The following is an 18,951-nucleotide window of genomic DNA, read 5'->3' on the forward strand; positions in this document are numbered from 1 at the left end:
ATGTCTGCAGTGTTCAGGCATGCAGGGAACAAACTGCACGGAGCCCAGGTAATGGGAAATGGTGCGTGTTATCTGAAGACCCATGTAATTAATGAACAAGAAACCTGTTTACTCTGAAAATAAATGGCAGAGTTGCTATAATGCCCTTCTGCTCTGAATGCTGAATGGGTATCTCCGGAGGGATAAAAGCCCCTCGCAGCTCAAAGTCACATCTCACCCAGAAGGCCGGGCTGGGGCACAGAGAATCAGCGCTGTTCAGCTTTTATAAAGGGTATGAAACCAGCCTTCCTCCTCATAAACACCTCATTTATTTTCTCTTGGCTCCTCAGCCATCCAGTTTGCAAATGGCGTTGCGGACGGAACAATTAGTGGATTCGATTCAGTGCACATGCCATTGCTGAGCAGGAAGCGAGCACGCTGGGCATGAATAACATCAATCTTGCTCTCAGGCATGTGCAAGGATCTGGCACTTCAGAGACCTTTGCAAACAGGCTTTGCTTCTGTCCTGCCCCTGCTTTCCAGCCTGACCTCTTGCTGCTGTATTGGTGCGCATCTCACCAGGTCCTTGCTGCCCCATTGCAGCTGTTGGAGGGCTGCAGGTTTCTGCCACGCTTCAGGTTTTGTGCCAGGCATTTTCCATGCAGAAGCCTCAGCGGGTAAGAGGCAAGAGCTGTCCCTTTATCCGCACGGAGCATGGGGCTGGTTTTAGTTAGAGCTCTTTTAGCAAGTTGTCTCGGCACATCAGGGCTCCGCTTTCATCATGCCTGGCTTTTTTTTTTTCCTCTTTGAGTCCTGGAAGTCAGAGGCCACAGGGAGGGGGGGTGACAGAGAGCGGTGACCTCTGCATAAGTGGGGGACCAGATGGCCACTCCTCTTCCTCTGAGCCCTTTTCTCCTGGCCCCAGGGCACAGATCTGTGACCTTCGCTTTAACTGAATGCCCAGACTGTGTGACTGGGGCTTTGACATGCTCTTTAATAGCCATACATTATCCCTCGGTTGCTAAAAGCCCAGAAAACTGGGTTCATTTAGCTGGAATTTAAGTAAAACTGTTTGGATTGGTCTTGCTGTCCCCTAGCTGCCTCCTGTTAAATTGTTGATCTTAGTGCTAATGAAGGGAAATGCACACACGGACTAACTGGGAAACGTTTTATTTTCCTTTAGACATGCTGCTGCTTTGTAACCCTCAGTGCTTTCTGGTGGGTGAGGTGTGAAGCCCTGGGTCTGCCTTTCCCATTGTTTAATTCAAGAAAACTTCTGATTTTAAACAGGACGGGGACTCACCGCCTCAAGTTTGTAGGCACAAATTGGAGAGGTGACTTGTGATACCTCAGTCATTCTCATTCCCAGCAATAGACACTGGTCTGCTTTCTGAGTGTGAGCCGAGCTACAGCGCTGCCATGTGCTGCACCTCGTGGAGCCAAGCAGAGGGTCAGTGAGAAAGGGCTGAAGTACCCCCGAGGAGCAGGGTTAGCTCCGGGCCAACTGGAAAGGGAGAAAAGGGAGAAAATGTTTTCTTCTCTGTGGATTAGAAGCTGTGGTGTTTTCCCCAGGCACCCGGTAACTGAGAAGTTCATCTGATATCTCCTTCTGCTCTCGTGGCTGTTATTGAAGGAGGCCAGGCTCTCGTTAGAGCAATCTGCTTAATGGGAGCTGTGCTCTTCAGGAATGTCCTCGGGAGAGGCGAGCAATACGCTGCTCTCCAGCGGAATGGAAACACGGAGGTGTGTTGTTCTGCTAATGACCAGCCAGCATCACCGCTGTGATGGCCTCCAACCTCTGTTGGGCGAGCGGATGCTGGGGTGGGGGGCTTTATTAATGCCTACCATTTCCGAGGGGTTAAGCACATGAAAGTTATTCAAGGAATTTCCTTTTCAGGGCAGACCTAAGGAGGTAGGTACAAGCAAAGGGCAATTCAGCCCCACTGAAAGTGATGGATGCAGTTCCCTTTGAAGTCCCTGGGAGCTGCACTTCCTCGCTCCACGGCTGAATTGGATCCAGAGGTCTTCAGCTGTGGATCTGTAGCCACAAAACATATTCTGGAGGCATCTGCCATGGTTCAGGAGCTACTGAAGGTGGGAAGGGGAAAGCAGAACATGGCCAGGAATGCTGGTGCCGATGGTAGCAGAGGTTTGGCTGCTGGCAGCTCACGTTGCTGTTTTCAATTAAATTAGAAAGTATTTGTGGATGAAGTGACCCATTAGTTGGGTAATAACACTACCTTATCACGCCTGCTTATCAGTATTAGTTATGCGCTATAAAACCCATCCCAAAGCCCTTGGGGGAATCCATTAAATCAACGCGGGCCGCTCGGTGTGCACACATGGTGCGTTCCTGCACCAAACTGTTGCAGGTTTCAGGGAGCCGACGTTCCTGAGCATCACTCAGCTTTGTCGCCTCCACCAATTCCTCACTGCACAGAAGGAACAGGCCATAAATTTGCTGATTATGTGCGTTTAGGCAGACTGGCTCCCTTAATGGCCTTTATGACGCTTGCAGCCGCCAGTGATGGAGTTTTGCATCCCCAGCTTCTAATAGGAGACGGTTGCTTGTTCATGCTGTATGTCCCATTAAATAAATCTGAGCCCACGATAACTGATTGCCAATATTAAACTGCAGAGAGGGAGATTAAAAGTGTTTTCCCTGTCTGCTCAGCAACCTTGGGAGGGCTTTGTTCAAGTGTTTTAATTATTGTTTTTTAAAGAGGAGATAGGAGACGCTTGAAGAGATAAAGCCTTGGCTTTTCTCACCAGTGTCAGAGCTGAGAAGCAGGTAAGGGGAGCCTGATGTAATGGCGTATTAAATCAAACAGAGCTGCTTTCATCCGATCCCTCTCTTAGCGGCGATCAGTGCCCCGTCGGTGTGAGTCGATAATTAGACCTTATAAAGTATTGAGGCTCTGGTGGTGCGGGGAGCTCTGTGGGAAAGACTTGATTTCCAGGGACAAACTCCCAGTGTTGTGTTTGAATCTCAGCTGGCAAGGGGAAAAAAACAAAAAGAAAGGGAAAACTGTTTTCCTGAGTGCTTGGGGGCTGCGGGGAAAGGCAAAGCATGGTGGTTTGCTCCGTCCATTAGCGCTGTCGCCTCTGGGGCTGCAAAATGGCCACGGCTCTGAGCATCCTCCCCGGGCTTTGAACCTGATGAGCTGTCACACCTTAAGGTCAGGAGAGGGGCCCCATGGCTGGGCAGGGGGGTGGAAGGGGCAGGATGTCATTTTGTCATTAGGCGAGCTTCAAAGGCAGGCGGGTGGAGGGGAAGGGGGAGAGGAGCAGCGGGGTCGTGGGGACCGTGAGCCCCTTGAGCAGCTCCTTGCTCACCTGGTGCCCAGCTGCTGTGGGATGGGGGGGACCCTGGGGGGATGGGGGACTGAGCCTGAGGGATACTGTGGGGCCAGCTTTGGGGTGGCGGGGCTGAGACCACAGTATCACAGACGTAGAGGTAGGGCAGAAAAAGCATAGCTCCATCAGAGTAGTGCTGCCCAAAGCAATTTAACACAGTTCTGCACGTCTGGGAGACTTGGGAGCATGGTTTTGGCTCACAGGGGTTCTCCCTTTGGAGGCTGGGCTCACTGCCCTTATGATCGTGTATCCTGCTTGTGGATGGCTCTAAGCCATTCTTCTGAATCAGGTCCAAGCCCCCAAAATCAGAGAAGTTGGTTAAAATAACAAGACTGCCAACAGAAAACACCCCCCCCATTCCGGGGATCTGTGGCTTTGCACTCTGGGTGTTGAGGATGCTCTGGGTTCCCCTGGCGAGGTTGGGTTTTATTTCCCCCCATCTCAGCCATCATCCTCCTGCAGATCTCTGTGAGAAGGCAGCCAGGAGAATCCCATGCAGTGCTGGAAATCAAAGTACACGTTTGGGAGGTAGCAGGAGGCCGGAGGATCAGAGCTCTTTGCCCTGCCCCTACCAGAGCTGCAAGCAGCGATGGTGTTACTGACACAGTCCTGGCAACACTCTGCTTCATGAGCTGGTAATTAGGATGTTTGCTGTCACTTCTATGGGCGTGACAATGCATATTCATCAAACATGCAAATGAACACACTAATCTGTTTGCATAAGACCTCTGCGTCCAAGAGGGTGATGGAGATGGATCGCTGTGTCAATGGTTCTCTGTCACACTGGGATCCTACACACACTGGGTGCTCTGGTGACACAGAGCAAGAATACATTTGGGTTAATTAACACAGAGAATCCAGGCACCAGCACCTCAGCAGCAGGTTTGCAGCTGGGCTTGCATGGGCAGGTGGGCTTTCCTTCTGGGGGAGGGCAGGCAGGGGAACAGTTATCCCAAAACCTGAGCTGAGCTTGCTGGAGGTCCCCACTGAGCAGGAACACACAGAGGATTGCTTGGGTTTACTCTGAGCAAAGCTTCCAAACCGACCCTTTCACATCTGGTCCTACCAAAAGGAAAATTCATAAGACCTATAACCCTTGCCTGCAGTAGCTTAACAATACCTCCGAGTATCGCTTCAAATACATATAATAAGTCTGGACTAATAAAGTAACGAGTTTATGAGCTTTTTAAAGATTTTACTGGATGAATGAAGGGCCTAATAACATGATTCGATTTCTTAATGTAAACAGTATCTTTGGTGGGGCCTCTTTAAATATTCCAAACTTGAGCTGCAGAAAATGCAGCGTATGATTTATATTTTTGGCTGCTGGAAGCTCTGGCTCTCATTATCTCTATGCGCTGCAAATCCAATTATGTAATATCACTGAGATAAGGCATGTAATGTTTCACATCTAATTGTTCTAACATGCAAATTCTTCCCGTGCTGGCGTACATTGGGATAAAGGGAAAGCAGGGACTGTGTTCTGGGGTTGTATGTTGCTGAGCGGGGTGGGCTATTGGATGGCAGAGCTGCATATGGTCCCAGCATCGTGACCCTGAGGTGAGTGCAGTAGTCACCGTGCTTTGTGAATGGAACACTGATCTTATCAAAGAGGAGGGTGGTCAAAAAGCCAACTTCTTTTGGTAAGATCTCTGGTGCCTATGATGGGGCTGGCTGGGGTAATGAAAACAGTTCATTTAAATAGGATCGTGTTGGCCCAATCCACTTGTGTGCATGACCTTGCCCTACACGTTCCATGGGGAGCACAGGGAGAGCTTGCTCCCTCACAGCCCTTGCTCTTCCTTTTGGCTACACACACCTTTGACTGGCTTTTGGGACTGCTGTGGTGTTGGTGATGCCATCTGTTGGGTTCAGGTCCCTCCACGTGGCGCTGTGGAGGCAGTTTCCCACTAGGATCCTTACAGCTAACAGGCGTTGTGCTCAGGTTGTGAATAGGTCCCTTTCAACCTTGTTTTATTCATCATCAGCAAAGCATGAAATTACAGTGGAAATGCTAATAGATTTCCTAACAACTTAGTATCTACTTGGGTGAAACAGTTATTTGTTGACTAATTAGTAAGTTAATTGTTCTATACTTTATTGAGGTCAGGTTGCTATTTTAATGTAGAGGGAAGTGATGTGTGCTCTTCTAAACAAGGTTGTGGTTTAAGAAACCAATAGTTCTTATTATCAGGTAGACTGAAGGACTGCAGGGAAAGGATAATGTTATCTCCAACAGGAGCTTTTTACTGGCTGTTTGCTGCATACCAAGCTAGGATCTGAGCAATTTGTGGTCCAGGGCAAGAGCAAGAGCCATAGAATCGTGGAGTCATTAAGGTCAGGAAAGATCACTAAGGTGATCTCATCCAGCTGCTGACCCATCGCTACCTTGCATACTAAACCATGTCCCTAAACCTGAGCAGCATCCAAGGAAATGGTGTGGACATTTTGGCAGGTGGAGGGCATTAATAGTGAAGCTCTTGGCAATGTCCAGGGAGTGCTGAAGCAGGAGCAGTGCTGGGTATGACGTCTGTTAGCTGTATCCTTGTTGATCTGTGGAAGCTGGTCAGAAGTGAAGAGGAGAGGGAGCTCAGAGCTGTACCTGGAGCTTGCTGGGGAGCATAGGGCTGCTGAGAAGGGGGGAGAGCCCTTGGAAGCCTGACTGTCCTGACACCAACCCCATGCTCTGCTTCCCTGCTGCTCTCAGGTTTGGGTCCAGGGGCACGAGCTGCCACTGGGAGCAGGGATGGGTCCTGCTGGGATGCTCAGCTTCATCAGCGAGGCAGGCTGCTAATGGAAACCAGTTGTGCCAAAAAAAAGCTCATTTGTCGGAAAGGAAGGAAAGCTCTCTCCTTCCTGGGCTTTGTGATTGAGTAGCTCAGCTTGGGGTTTCTGTGGCACGAAGTCTTCTCTCTCCTTTGATTTGTGTGATTACAAAAAACAAAGTTTCCTGCTCTCCTCCTCCTCTGCAGCTTTCTGCCCCCTGGTTTGAGGATTTGCTGTTGTTTCTGACCTGTGCTTGTGGCCAGGAGCAGTTTCCTGGATTTAAATGCCTTCAAAGACATCCATGTGTGGACGGACCGGAATTGGGGCTCCTCCTGTGTGATTAAGCCATCTTGCCTTGGGTGTTTTTTTTTTTCTCCTGGTTGCCCATTCATCCTTCTAATTAGGGCTTCTCGGTAATTATCTGCCATGGCCAACCCCTTCCTTTCTCCGTTGACATCGACCCAGAGCTTCTGACAGCCCTTTATGTTCTGTGTCTCCTTCCTGGAAACACAGAGTGGGAATTACTGATACGCATTGGGTTTATTTGTTGATGACCACATGCTTTTTAGAGAAATTACTATCATCTTCTACCTCGGGACAGCTACAGCCTGCTGTGTGTTTTGAATGGCTTTGGCTCTAATACCTACACCAACTTGTCAATGCTGGAAATGCTGAGATGTGGGGAGAAGAGCTTTGCTCTCTGCAATGCTGGTGAGACATTTCACACTACCACCCGAGCTGGGCTGGTCCCTGAACACAAGGTGCACTTCTTCCTTCCCCACTGATCCCATGTTTCTTGTCTAAGAAAGTGCTGTTGCTCAGGGGCTGTCAGGGAGGAAGGTTGTAAAGGTTTTATTAGCAAGACAAAAAGATGTTTTCAGCCTTATTGTTCCTTGGGAAATAAGAGAAGAAATGGCAGATAATGGTTTGCTTCTTTATTAGATGGGGAAATCAGCTACAGAAGGGAGCCAAGCAGCTGAGAGGGAGCAGTGCTGGCTGGAAAAGCTCAGGGGGGACAGTCCTGGCCTGGGCAGTCCGTTGCTGGCTCCTGTCATCATTCAAGCTTGGCCCCTTGCAGGGTGGTCACAGCTGTGCCAATGTGAGCTGGAGAATCTCAACCCTGGATGAAGCCGCTGCCTGGCAGGTAGAGGAGATGCTCGGGGTAGGTGCAAGGCACCGAGGGATGGCCATGAATTGTAGGTGTCCTTAAAAGCAGCAGGGCTGCTTAGAATGTATTTTTGTGGGGTATGCTGGGGCTGTTAGTCCCTTCCTGTGATTCCATCAGCCAGCAGGAAAGTTGCGTCAGGTACTAAAAGCTGCTTTTGAATATTCACCTAAAGCAGGATGCTGAGTCAGCCCCTTCACAGTTCTGCTTTTCCTTTCCTACGCTGTTTTCTGCCTGACAGGTTTACCTTTACTTCCATTTCTCGCTCTCATTTTCCATCAGTTCTATCTGTAACCATTTTGTGTTTTATTGAGCATGAATGAATGGTGATGCCTTTTAGATGAGCGATATTTTCATCTGGAGGTGCTTGTTTAATATGAGCCTCTGCTCAGCTGTTATCCCAGCAGTGTTTTGTGTTTACCAACAGATTATTTCAACGACCTTCCATTTGGAGGCAAATTAATTGCATGGAGAGGTTTTCTCCCATTCTCCCACCCCAGCAAAAACTGTGCTTCTCTTCTGGTGGAACATTACAGACCTGGAATGTGATTTGGGGATAGTGTGAGCTGTGAAGGAGCTGCAGCAATGCTCCTGGGGCCAAGTGTAACCCACGCTTACCATATGCTATCCCCTCCTCATTAGGTAAAATATGGGTGTTCCTGCCTCCCTGCGATTGATAGCAGCTCTGCAGAGCAGGACTGTCATCACTCGTGCTGCTGCCTGGTGGATCTACGTGCATTTGGGAATCAAATTTTCCATCTGTGGGAATGGGAAAACCCAAAGTCATCAGAAAGGCTCTGGGTTTAGCCTCGGTGCTGTAATCAGGAGCTCAGCTGTCTGCAGCTGTGATAGATCTCAGATACCTGCTTGTTGTGAGGTGCTGCTGCCCCTTGAGAAGTTCCTTGGGTGCACATAGCAATGCTGAAATGCTGGCCTCTAAGCTGTGTTCGGAGCAGTGCGTGCTCCATGGGATGAAGATGTGCTCTCCAGTTTGTATTTCCCTGTGTAGGAAGTGCTGTGCATCTTTAATCCCCAGTGGCTTGTTCTCATCTTGTGCAGCAGCTGGCAGGGAGAGGACTGGAGCCGGACTTTGTGTGGACCACAAGGCATTCAGCCAACCCTTTGCCTCAACCCTTTGCTGAATTTCTTCTTGTGATCCAGTGCCAGGCTCTGGCACCCTTATTCAGTACCACAGCACTTGGGGAAATGAGATGAGTGTTCCTCTGTGGTGATAACTCTGCCAAAATCGGTGGGTTGGCCTGGCACTGAGTGCTGATATCAGTACCTTCATCCCCTTCTCTGCATGCATCCGTTGCACAGCAATCTCCTAGCAGATCTGCTCTAATAAAGAACATCAGTTGGAGGCTGCTTTTGAGAACAGTGCATCGAACAGACAGTGCTCAGCTGGGCTGCTGCATCCCAACATCTGCACGTGGAGACCATCATGCATCTCTGCACCAAGCTGGGAGCGGTAAGAAGGGATCCCTTTGCACACAGCTCATCTTACAAACAGGCAGGGATGACTTGCACGCACCCTGACCCGGCTGCAGCCCCGGTGCTTTGCATGCTCCAGGCCATGCTGCAGCGATCTCACACCATCCAAGCAGCTCACCAGCCAAATTTCTCGCGAGCGGCCGCGCATCTGCCTTCATTTAGATGGCTTAATGCGGGTAGCTCGTCAGCTTGATTTCCCCCGTGGCTCTGTGAGTCAGCTGGGGGCCGGGGCCCCCCATTAGCAGCCCAACCCAGTGCCAGATGGCGGGTGATGGCTTGCGGAGGCTCTGGGGCTGACGTGCCCTATTGTGCGGTGACACAAAAGCCAGCCTGGCTGGATTTATTTATTTTTTCCCCCTTCTGCTTTCATTTTCTTTCAGCGCTGTCACCATCGCAGCTAGTTGCTGGAGCTCTCTATTTATTTGTTTCATTTCGTGTCTGGGAGGGCTGTGAAGTTGCTACTGATATTTTCCATGTAGATTCCCATGCTTCATCCCATGCCAGCACCTTACCGATTTTCCTGCTTCCCATCTTTTATTTCCCACCTGAATGTGCATGCGGGATGTGCTGCCTTGTGCATGCACAAAACCCCTTATTGGACAATCTGGTCACATAAACAAGTTGTTCGGATGTCACCATCAGTCTCCCAGGGAGCCATTATGTGCCACGAGGTTTTGTTAAGATGCACTTAATCACCATCCTGTTTCTTTTGGGTGTCCCAGCAGTTTTTCAGCACTCTGGCAGCCTGTGCCACAATCACACATCTGTTACTGACTCTCCTTCTCTGGGTAACAGCAGAAGTTGAGGTGCGAGCATTTTTTCCAACGAAGATGCAGATTTCAGGAGGGACAAGACTGATTGCCAGGCGTGGGGAGCACTCAGCTCCCACAGGAGGGAACTGATTGGGCTTTGGCTCTGATTTCCCCCCTGTGCTCCAAAGCTTAAGGCTCAGCTCAGAGCTCACAGTCAGTAATAAACCCCACTGCAGCCCCACTGGCCAGGCGCAGCGTTTGACCTCTGCCTGCTCTCCAAAACCCACGTTGCTTTGTCAGTGTTGTTATTTAGCATCCCACATCCACATCCCAAACCTTGAACACACCTTAACTAAAACGGAATCCCATGAGGACAGGAAGCTTAGGTGCTTGAATGTCATTTCTTTGGTATACAGACTGGGATCTCCTGGCTGCTTTCATAGCATCATAGAATAATTGAGGTTGGAAAAGACAGCTAGGATCATGCAATCCAACTAAGATCATCATGTCCAGCCTTTCCTCTGTACCTGCTGCCTTTCCTTTGGCAGGAACTGAATCTTCCTCTGGGCTGAGCACTGAGCATCTCCTCTTGTCTGTTGCTCATGACACTAAATTTTGCTGCCAAGGAGATGTTGAGACACAAGGCTAGCAAGTGGTGGTTTATTTCTGGAGGGATGCTCATGCTTCTTCATGTGTTTCTGCTTCCCCAAACAGATTTGGGTAAAATATTTGCAAGTTCCACAATAGGAACTATCATATGTTCTTCCCATCTTTTCTCCTCCCCCAGCAAATTGATAGAGCCCCTCCATGCAGCCCTGCCAGCTGTGGCCCTCCCTTCCTGCAGTTCTGTGCTATGAGATGGACACAACATTCTGTGGTGTGAGTGTCTATGGAGACCTCAGCACTCACAGTGGATTTGTGCATCCCCTATTTCTGACCTTTGCCGTGGTCTTGCCTTGATGTGATATTGGGACGTTGTGATGTTGGTGACGATTTTGGAGGCAATGAGAGCCAGGAGCAGCACAACAAAACAGAGGGATCACTGCCTCCTTGATCCATCTCTTTCTGGGGTGTCCTCAAAGGTAACAAGTTTGATTTGATACATCCGATGAGTTTAATTTGGTCAATAGAGCTTGTGTGAAGAGTTTGGGAACTAAGCCTCCCTGCTTCCTACCACCCAGGTGCCAGCTGTCCTTGGAGAACTGTGTTTTCTGGAATGTGTCCATGGTGATGGTCCAATGATAGCAAGGAGGACAAAGGTGGGATCTGCAGGTCCTGACTCCTCCTTGAGAGCTGCCATCAGTTTCGTTCTCTGCATTACTGTCCCATTGCTCACTTGTATTTCTCTGTGCTTCTAGACAGGGACACATTTCCCAACCATATTTAGGACCTTGTGTGATGCAGGTGGAGGAGACAGGGACTCATTGTAGGCACAGAACTGCTTTGGGATGGAGCGGTTGCTCCTTATGGACCCCACACAGGTAAGCCACAGCTCTCAGACACCCTGGGGTGTCAGAAGGGATCCCGTTACTGTCACTGGAGGGACCTCGGTCTCAGAGCCCAGCCCCTGTTGTCACCAGAGCTGTGACACACACACGCATATATGTACAACAAGCCCTGTTTTGCAACGAGTTCAGCCCCGTGGAGCGCAGCCATCCCAGCAGAGGAGCAGAAAGGAGCTAACAGGCATTGGCACTTGTGCAGAAACACAATCCCCATCTCACCGAGAGAAATCACGGCCAACATCAAAACACACCCAGCGCACGGCGCGGCCAACGTGCCTCGGCTATGAACTTTCTCTTTGAGGTGGTAATGGTCTGGCTAGCAGCCAGGAGCGGCAGCCGCGAACGGAAAAGGGAACTTCCAGAGATAAGCTATTTTCAGCCGCCGGGGCTCCTCGCTGCGAATAAATAGGAAGGGGGGGGGGAAAAAAAAGAAGGACAAGCTCTACACACGCAGTCATGTGTCCCGCTTTCGTGGATTTGGCCTATTTTCTGAAGAATGGCCGTAATTCAGCTTGAATTTCCCCTGGATGGCTGCCAGAAAAATGGGAAGCTGTTGCTATTGCCGAGGAGCGAACAGGAATTTATATAAGTGAGGCAGCCACAGGGAAGAGATGACAGCTGACGGCGAAGCTGCTCGGAGGGAAAGCAAAGCCTGGAGGAAGTTGTATTTTTCTCGACATCACAGCGGCTCAATCCTTCCTAAATCTTCATCGTTATCACCTTCGGTCTGGATCAGGTAGTGCTGTAACACAATTGCATTGCTTGCCACCAGGGATGGGAGCAGAACGCTTAGGAAAATTGTACCCTGAGAGAAATTGGGTGTTAAAATGAGTGGAAAAGGTGTGTTAGGGCAGAGCTTTGTGATGCTAACTCTGTGCCTTTTGGGGTCCTTAGCCCCCCCAGTCCTTCCTCTGCACAGAGGATGCTGAATACTCCCATGCAGTTCTGTGAAGTGGCTCCTCCACATCCAGCCATGGAAATACAACCGAGGCGATTAATTTTCCACCTTGAATCGCTTCTTTAGTCAACATGTGCACCGTTCCTCCCTCCACTTCATTACTTATTGGGGAATAAAAAAAAGAGGACGTTTGTTCTGCTCAACACAGCGCATGGGAGTGGTGAAAGAAGCAGTGTATGGAGGGATTTACAACTAATTTTTCATGGACAGAGGGACCGCTGTTCAGGTCGCTCCCTTTGGAAGGAAGGGATCTGCTCTCAACCTGGGTTAGCTCTGCAGAAGCTTTGCTCCATGTCTTTGTGCAGCTCTTCTCCTTGGTCTGATCCTGAGGTTTGCAAGCCTGGCACGTGTGGGGGGTCCAACACAGCCGAGAGCAGCCCATGTTGTGGAGAAGTCCCTCCGACCCTGCAGCAGGAAGGGAAATGCAGAGCGAATTAACGGCGCCGGGGCTGGCTGCTGTCGGCCTGATAAAAATGGCACCTTGCCCAAGTCTCCTATAAATCACAGGTTCCACTCGGAAAGGAGTTTTCTGTGGTAATTAATGAGCCGGTATAAAGACATTAAATGGAGAATGTGCGGTGATAGAAAGGCTCGTCATTCACCGAGCCATCTTCCCCCCTGTGAATAACCAGGAGGGAACAAAGGCCAAACTCCTTATAGACTGAAGTGCACTATCTCTGATAACTGGGAATGAGGCAATTCTCTGAAAATAACAAAGGCGCGCTGAAATACATTAGTAAACTAATTACAGGAGAGCTGGTAAAAACAGATGCTGAAAAATTCAAGCTGTTCTTGGAACGATGGCTAGCAGAAAAATGGGGGCTGGCAGCAAAGCATTAAAAAATGCATCTCATTTCAAATTCATTAGCCTGTAAATCAGGCCGGCTCCCATTCTGTGAGTGGGGCCAGTGGTATTTCCGTGGGCAGCAGCCATGGGGGGCTTCCTGTCCTTTACCTTTCTGAATTCCACCGTATCCTCTGCTGCTGCAGAGCTCCTCTGAGCTGCTGAGATGAAGCGTGCGCTCATTGCACGCCCAAAAAGATGGGCACGGCTGTAGGGTTTGCAGTGCCGTGTGTGCAGCCCAGCCAGGAGCTCTGAGTGGGGACCTGCCTACGTGGGGATGCTCCTACAGAGGTGTTGCAATGGGGCAGGAGAGTGCCTGGCACTGCTCTGCTCTTCTGAGCGGGGCTGGGATGGCTTGCAGCCTCTGTGGGCTGCTACAAGTGGGAGTGTTGGTCTGTGCTTGCTATCAGGAGTGCTTGGCTGCAAACAAAGTGCTCCACGGCCAAAAACAGCTGTGCGGGAGCTTCCTCTTGTACCATCAACATTTGGAAGTGGGCTGGAAAACATGATTGTGCAACAAATCACAATGGTAACCATGTAATTCGCCTTAATTGTCCGCGTCAGAGTGGGAAAACCACGATGGAAGCTGGCAGGGCTGCTGCCTGCTGGCAGTGCTGGGCAATGATACCTCCTGCAGCCTCCTGCAGGCTGTGGGGCAGCGTGCCCTCCATCTCTTCAGTATGGATATGCTATGTGGGATAACACATAGGTATTTTGCAAAGAGCAAACATCTGCTTTGGAGAAAGCCTTGGAGGTGGTGAGATGTTGCAGTAGCCCAGAGCACGGTGAGCTGTGGGTGCAACAGGGGGCATCCTGCAATGCTGGATCTACCTGGGGTCCAGGAGCCTCGTGCAGTGCTGGGGTTTGCTGTACTCGAGAAATCCCCTTATAGAAACACAGGAGCCCTTTGTGGTTCATCACCGCCACCACCCTTGGTGCCGGCATGCTGTGATGCTGACAGATAACCTCCGCCTGAACCGCAGAATCGCCGGCCCCATATGCAGTGCGCCCGAGCAAATTAAGAGTTGTTTATGACATTTAATACTCTCCCCTCCCTCCAGCAGCAGGGCAGCGGGACCACAGGTTTGGCTTCACAAATGGTCGCCTCAGGATACACTAAATGCTGTCACGAGCCAGAGAGCAATTTCGTCTTGAAAAATTACTGCAATAGCACTGCACGATAAAGGTCTCTCCCAGTCTCCCTCTCTCCTCCAGAAACTCCTCTCCCTGAAACCAATTTTAGAGTGCTGAAGGCGCTGGTTATTACTTGATTCCCCTGCACAACGACAGGGTGCAGGAAGGCACGTGGCCACGGTGGGGTGCATGCAGTGGGACTGCTGGGAAGGGAGGGAGGAACTCAGTCCCTCGGATTGCCCAGATGTGTCTTTTGGAGTGATTTATAATGCTGCTTCATGATAGGGATGGACCTCAGGTTTGGGCTGTGTTTGTGGGTGTCGCTTTGTGCCCATCTCCTCAATAACATGGTAGGTGGGTTGTAGGAGAGGTTAGAGGATGCACAGAGCCTTGGCTGCTTGTTGGGCTTCAGAGAGAGCTTTGCAATGGCACCCTGGGCACTGGGCATCGAGGATGCTCCATGTGCAATCCAAAGGGTGTCACTGAGCTTGCAGAACCTCACTCCTGCACTCAGTGCTCATCAGAGATTTACCATCTCAGTGCAATTGAGATGCATCTGGATTGAGTTGCAGCTACAGCAACTTGCCTCCTGGTGGACTGGAGTTGTGCAAAGTGACAGGTAGGATTTTATCCCTCTTGCAAAATATCTGTTGCATGTTGCCTCCTGTGGGCAGCTGCTGCTAGGCATTAACTCAGTGTTCTCCCTTACATCCCCATCCCAGGGGCTTAAGGCAGGGAAGAAAAGCCAGGTGGGAACTTTGTCCCTCAGCCAGAGGAGTGTGACCAATGGGAGCATCCACACAACCTCGTTTAAGTTACTGTGCTCAGGTCTGCTTGAGGCTGACAGTGTGTGACAACAGCAAGCAGAAGCACACAAAATGCAGGCAGGGCCTGGGCCAGCTCTGGGAGGAAAGGGCAGCAACAAGCAGAGAGGAGTGTTTGGTGCAGAGGCTGTGAGCAAACAGTGTGACCCTCCTTCCATCTGCATGGCTCGGAGAGCGGAATGGGCTTCCCCTTCTTTCCTATCCCCAGGCATTCTGGGCTCTCTTCCATGAGCTAAACTCCACCACAGTGTCTTCCTTGACTCCCAAGCCTTGCAGCCTGTTTTCTTTTGGGATCTGAGGCCCAGCACGGACAATAGAGATTGGGGATTTCAGCCCTCTGATGAGGGGCAGAGGGGATTTTCCTGGTGCTGGGAGCAGCACGGCTGCTCTTTAAGATTTCTTTCCCTTTCCAAAGCAGAGAGAAAGGCGATTTTTCTTGCCTGGAAGGCGGCTGCTCCTCCTGGAGAATTAAACAGACAAATGGGCGGTGCTGCCATTCACGCTCTGCTTTGCACAAAGCGGCTCACGCTCAGCACTGGGCAGCTTCAGCCTCGCACAATGGCATCATTAGACACGCAGGGCAGCTCTGCAGCTGGAGCAGCCACCGGGCTGAGGTGGAGTTGGGTTTTTTAGGACATAAATGCATCTTTTTATTACAAAAAAAAAAAGCACAGGGAAAGAAGATGCAGCATCTTGTCTTAAAGGTTGGGTGAAGCAGCGTGGTGGTGGTAAGGTGACTTAGGCTGGGAGACAGCAGAAGAAGCTCCTCTCTCTGCTCACATTTGAATGGGAGGTGTCCAAGAACCATGAAGATGTGGTGGTTGGTCAGTGGGCATGGTGGGGGGTGGGCTGGGCTTGGGGATCTGAGAGAGGTCTTTTCCAGTCTTAACCAGTCTGTGATCTGAGGCAGGTGCCTTGTTGTGGTGCCAATCAGGATGGGTATTTAATGAGCTTCAGGAGGTACTGAGGGTTGGCTCTGCTGCAGCTGTGAGCCCAATCTGAGACCAGTTCATCTAGGTCGGCTTCCCAGTATTCTCCTAACTCTGTGCTTAGCACTGAACCTTGTAAGTTTTCTTCCTACCTTTGTGTCTGCAGCTGATAATAATGTTTGCGTTTTAATGATTCTAGCAAGCCTGGGATTTACTTTGACATACCAAGTTAATGTTTTCTTTTTCTATATCAAATCTAGGTCAATCTCTGGCTTAGCACTAATGCTGTGCCGAGCAAAAAAGGATTGGCCACTAATGGTTTCAATTTAGTTTTTCATGGAGTCAAGGAAATTTCATTTGATGCCTATTTTCAGTTTTATTCCATTGGCCTTTCCACAGGAGCTGATAGGTTGGGAGAGTGTTTGCTCTTTGATTAGAGGAGCCCCAGCATGCTTGTTTGCCAGAGCAAATCCCCTGTGAATATGGATGAGGATGAGAGCTGCTGCTCACCTGCCTGATGCTGCAGCTTTGGAGCCATGTCTGCAGGATGTGCATTGGGATGAGGGCTTCTCTTTAGGGAGGAGCCTTGCCCATGATCCAACCCCATTTTAACTGAGGTCCTACAAGATTAAAAGAGAGGAAGAGTAATTCCTTTGCCTCAAGTCCTAGACTTTCCAGCTGGTATCCATCCCAGGTGGGAAAGTGCACCCATGTGAGAGGCATGGAAGGGCTGTTAAAACCATTGGCACTGAGGGACGTGGTTTGGTGGTCTTTGTGGTCTTAGTGGTTCTATGATTCTATTCTATGGTTTTATGTTTCCCCATCTTCTGCAAGCTTTATTCTGTGGCATTTTGGTTTTTTATCCCTCTGCTTTGTGTCAGTCTCTGTGTACCATGACTGAAGTCCCAGAGTGATGCAAGCAGAAGCACTGAGGCACCATGGCTTGCAGCATCAGTGTGGAGCAGGGGGTGTCTGTGGGATTTGGGTCCGGCTTTATGGTTTTCTGAGTACCCCGTGCTCACCATTGTGAATGGAACCGTGCTCCACATGGAGGTGGAAGAGGGCAGATGAATGGGATGCCTGATGACACTACAGAGGGACCTGGGGCAGCACCACTTCCTCTGTTGGCACATGGGTGGCAGAGGCTGAGACAGAGCGATGGGTGATGCAGGCTGCTGGATTCCAGGTATCTCCCTGCTTAGGAGCTCACGGGTGCGAGGGAGTATTGTGATCGTGTGTATTTATTTTATCAATGATTATGGGCATTAGCATAGAAATGAGATGCAGCTCCCTGACTGCTGGCCAGCCCCACTGGGCTGCCATGCAGCTCCTCTCCGTGTTGGCTGGTAGCAGGAGTCTGCTGAAGGACGGGTGACAACCATGAGCAAGTGCTTTGCTGCAGAGGTTTGTTTACAGTCACCTGGGATGGATGTAAAACTCTTGGTGGCTTAGCAGAGATGGAGGCCCTGTGAGCAATGCCCAGCAAAGCAGCCGTGCTCCCGTTCTGCTCCTCTCCACACACCCTGAGATTTATTTCTGGCTGAAAGCAGCATCCAGGCAACCACTCACATTGAAGTTTGGTTGCTGTTTCACAGGAGATGCTACAAAAGCCTTTGTCTCTTCAACTGTAAATAAACTCGTAAACCTGTGTTAAAAATAGCATTTTGCAGCTCAGTGAATGAATTTTTAATGCATCTTCTGCAAACCAGCTGGTCTTGGCAAGGGTCACAGTGTTTCCTAGGCATTTAACATAAAACCGTGCTTCAAAGCCACATTATAGGGTCGTTGAAAAGTAATATTTTACTTAACATCCTCATAACTGAATTATTTATCGCTTGCCATGTTTTATTCATGATAAATATTAATACTAGTGTCTTTAAGAGCGGAGGTTATTGCTGCAGTTTTACCTGGAAGAGGTGATATTATTGAAATAAAGGAACGGCAGTGAATTCTACAGCCAGCAGAGCAATGTCTGCATTGGGACTGTTCTCATTCACACTTCCTTCTTCTTATCAACCCTGTCAGCCATTGAAAAACCTCAGTGCTGAGCATCTGTACATTTGTAAGCAATTTTCTGGCAGGCATCTGAATCCCTGCTTTTTTTTTCATTATTGACAAGCCTTGTGTCATTCTCTTTAATTCTTGGTTCATTTCTCAGTGAAGGGTTCATTGGATTCAATTGCGAGATGCTTGCCCCAGCCTGAGCTCCTCCTGCTTTGAGTACCCCCATTTACCACTTTGGAAAGGGGTTGCCTGGGTTGGGGGTTGCTGTGCAAGACACCCCAGCTGCCTTCGGACTCCTTCCCACATGGCTGGGTGCTCTGGGATGTGAACAGCCTCATTTCCAGGCTGAACCTGTAGGAACTGAGTAAATTACCATTGGAGCATTGGGCTCTGCCCCGTACCAGAGGGGCTATTTACATTAGCTTTCATCTTGGGGAAGGGAAATAATCAGTGCCTGATCTTTTGCCTTGTGCTAATGTGTGGAGCCTGACGTGGGGCTGGGGGCCTCAACCCACCCCTGTGTAGCTGAAAACCCCTCTCAACCCCACAACCAGGTCGAGGTTTTGCTGTGCATCATTGCAGTCCTCTTAACAAATCTGCTGCGAGCCGTGGGTCGGGGAGCAGGGCGGGTTAATGCAACACATATTTAATGTATGATTGCTAATGGCCACCTCCCATCTGCCCGAGCCCAACTGGAGTTTGCAGATGAATGATTAAGCTGCCCTGACACATGGGCAGCTTGTTCCTTAGCAGAGGTACATTCATTACACCCAGCACATGTAATGGGGATGGGGCTTTCTGGCTGGTGTGGTGGAGCAGGGACTCTCTCTGAGTTTATTTTATATGATAATGTGAGCAATCTTCCTGCAGATGCAGCACTATCAATGAATCACAGTCTAAATAACCACTGGGATGTTTATTAGCCTCGAATATGTTTATTGCGGAGTCAACAGGCAGCACCTTCCAATTAATTAATAGTAATAATTACTGTATTATTGATGTAGCTCTAACAGCATGCCAGCGTCTTTCTGCACAATGGTTACAGCTGTGGCTGTGCTGCAGTGGGTAGGTCTGCATGCAGCCTGTGTGGGCACACTGAGGTCTGTCATTCATTGTGGGGTGGTCTGGCAATAGCAACACTGGGGAGCGGAGCTACTGAGCTCCTGGCAGCCTGCTCTCTGCTGCCTGAAACCTGTTGCTCCGCAGCCAGGGAATGCTGGAAGGTAGAAGGTACAATGAG

The 18,951-nt window shown here is 49.9% G+C and overlaps 1 protein-coding gene across 1 annotated transcript in view; it reads left to right on the forward strand.

Annotated features, from left to right (window-relative positions):
* IGDCC3 (immunoglobulin superfamily DCC subclass member 3) overlaps positions 1-18,951 on the forward strand; it is an 83,497-nt gene that overhangs the window by 26,041 nt on the left and 38,505 nt on the right. The gene's annotated exons all lie outside the window — the stretch shown is intronic.

The sequence above is a fragment of the Excalfactoria chinensis genome, chromosome 10 (genome assembly GCF_039878825.1).
Source record: "Excalfactoria chinensis isolate bCotChi1 chromosome 10, bCotChi1.hap2, whole genome shotgun sequence".
Lineage (NCBI taxonomy): Eukaryota > Metazoa > Chordata > Aves > Galliformes > Phasianidae > Excalfactoria > Excalfactoria chinensis.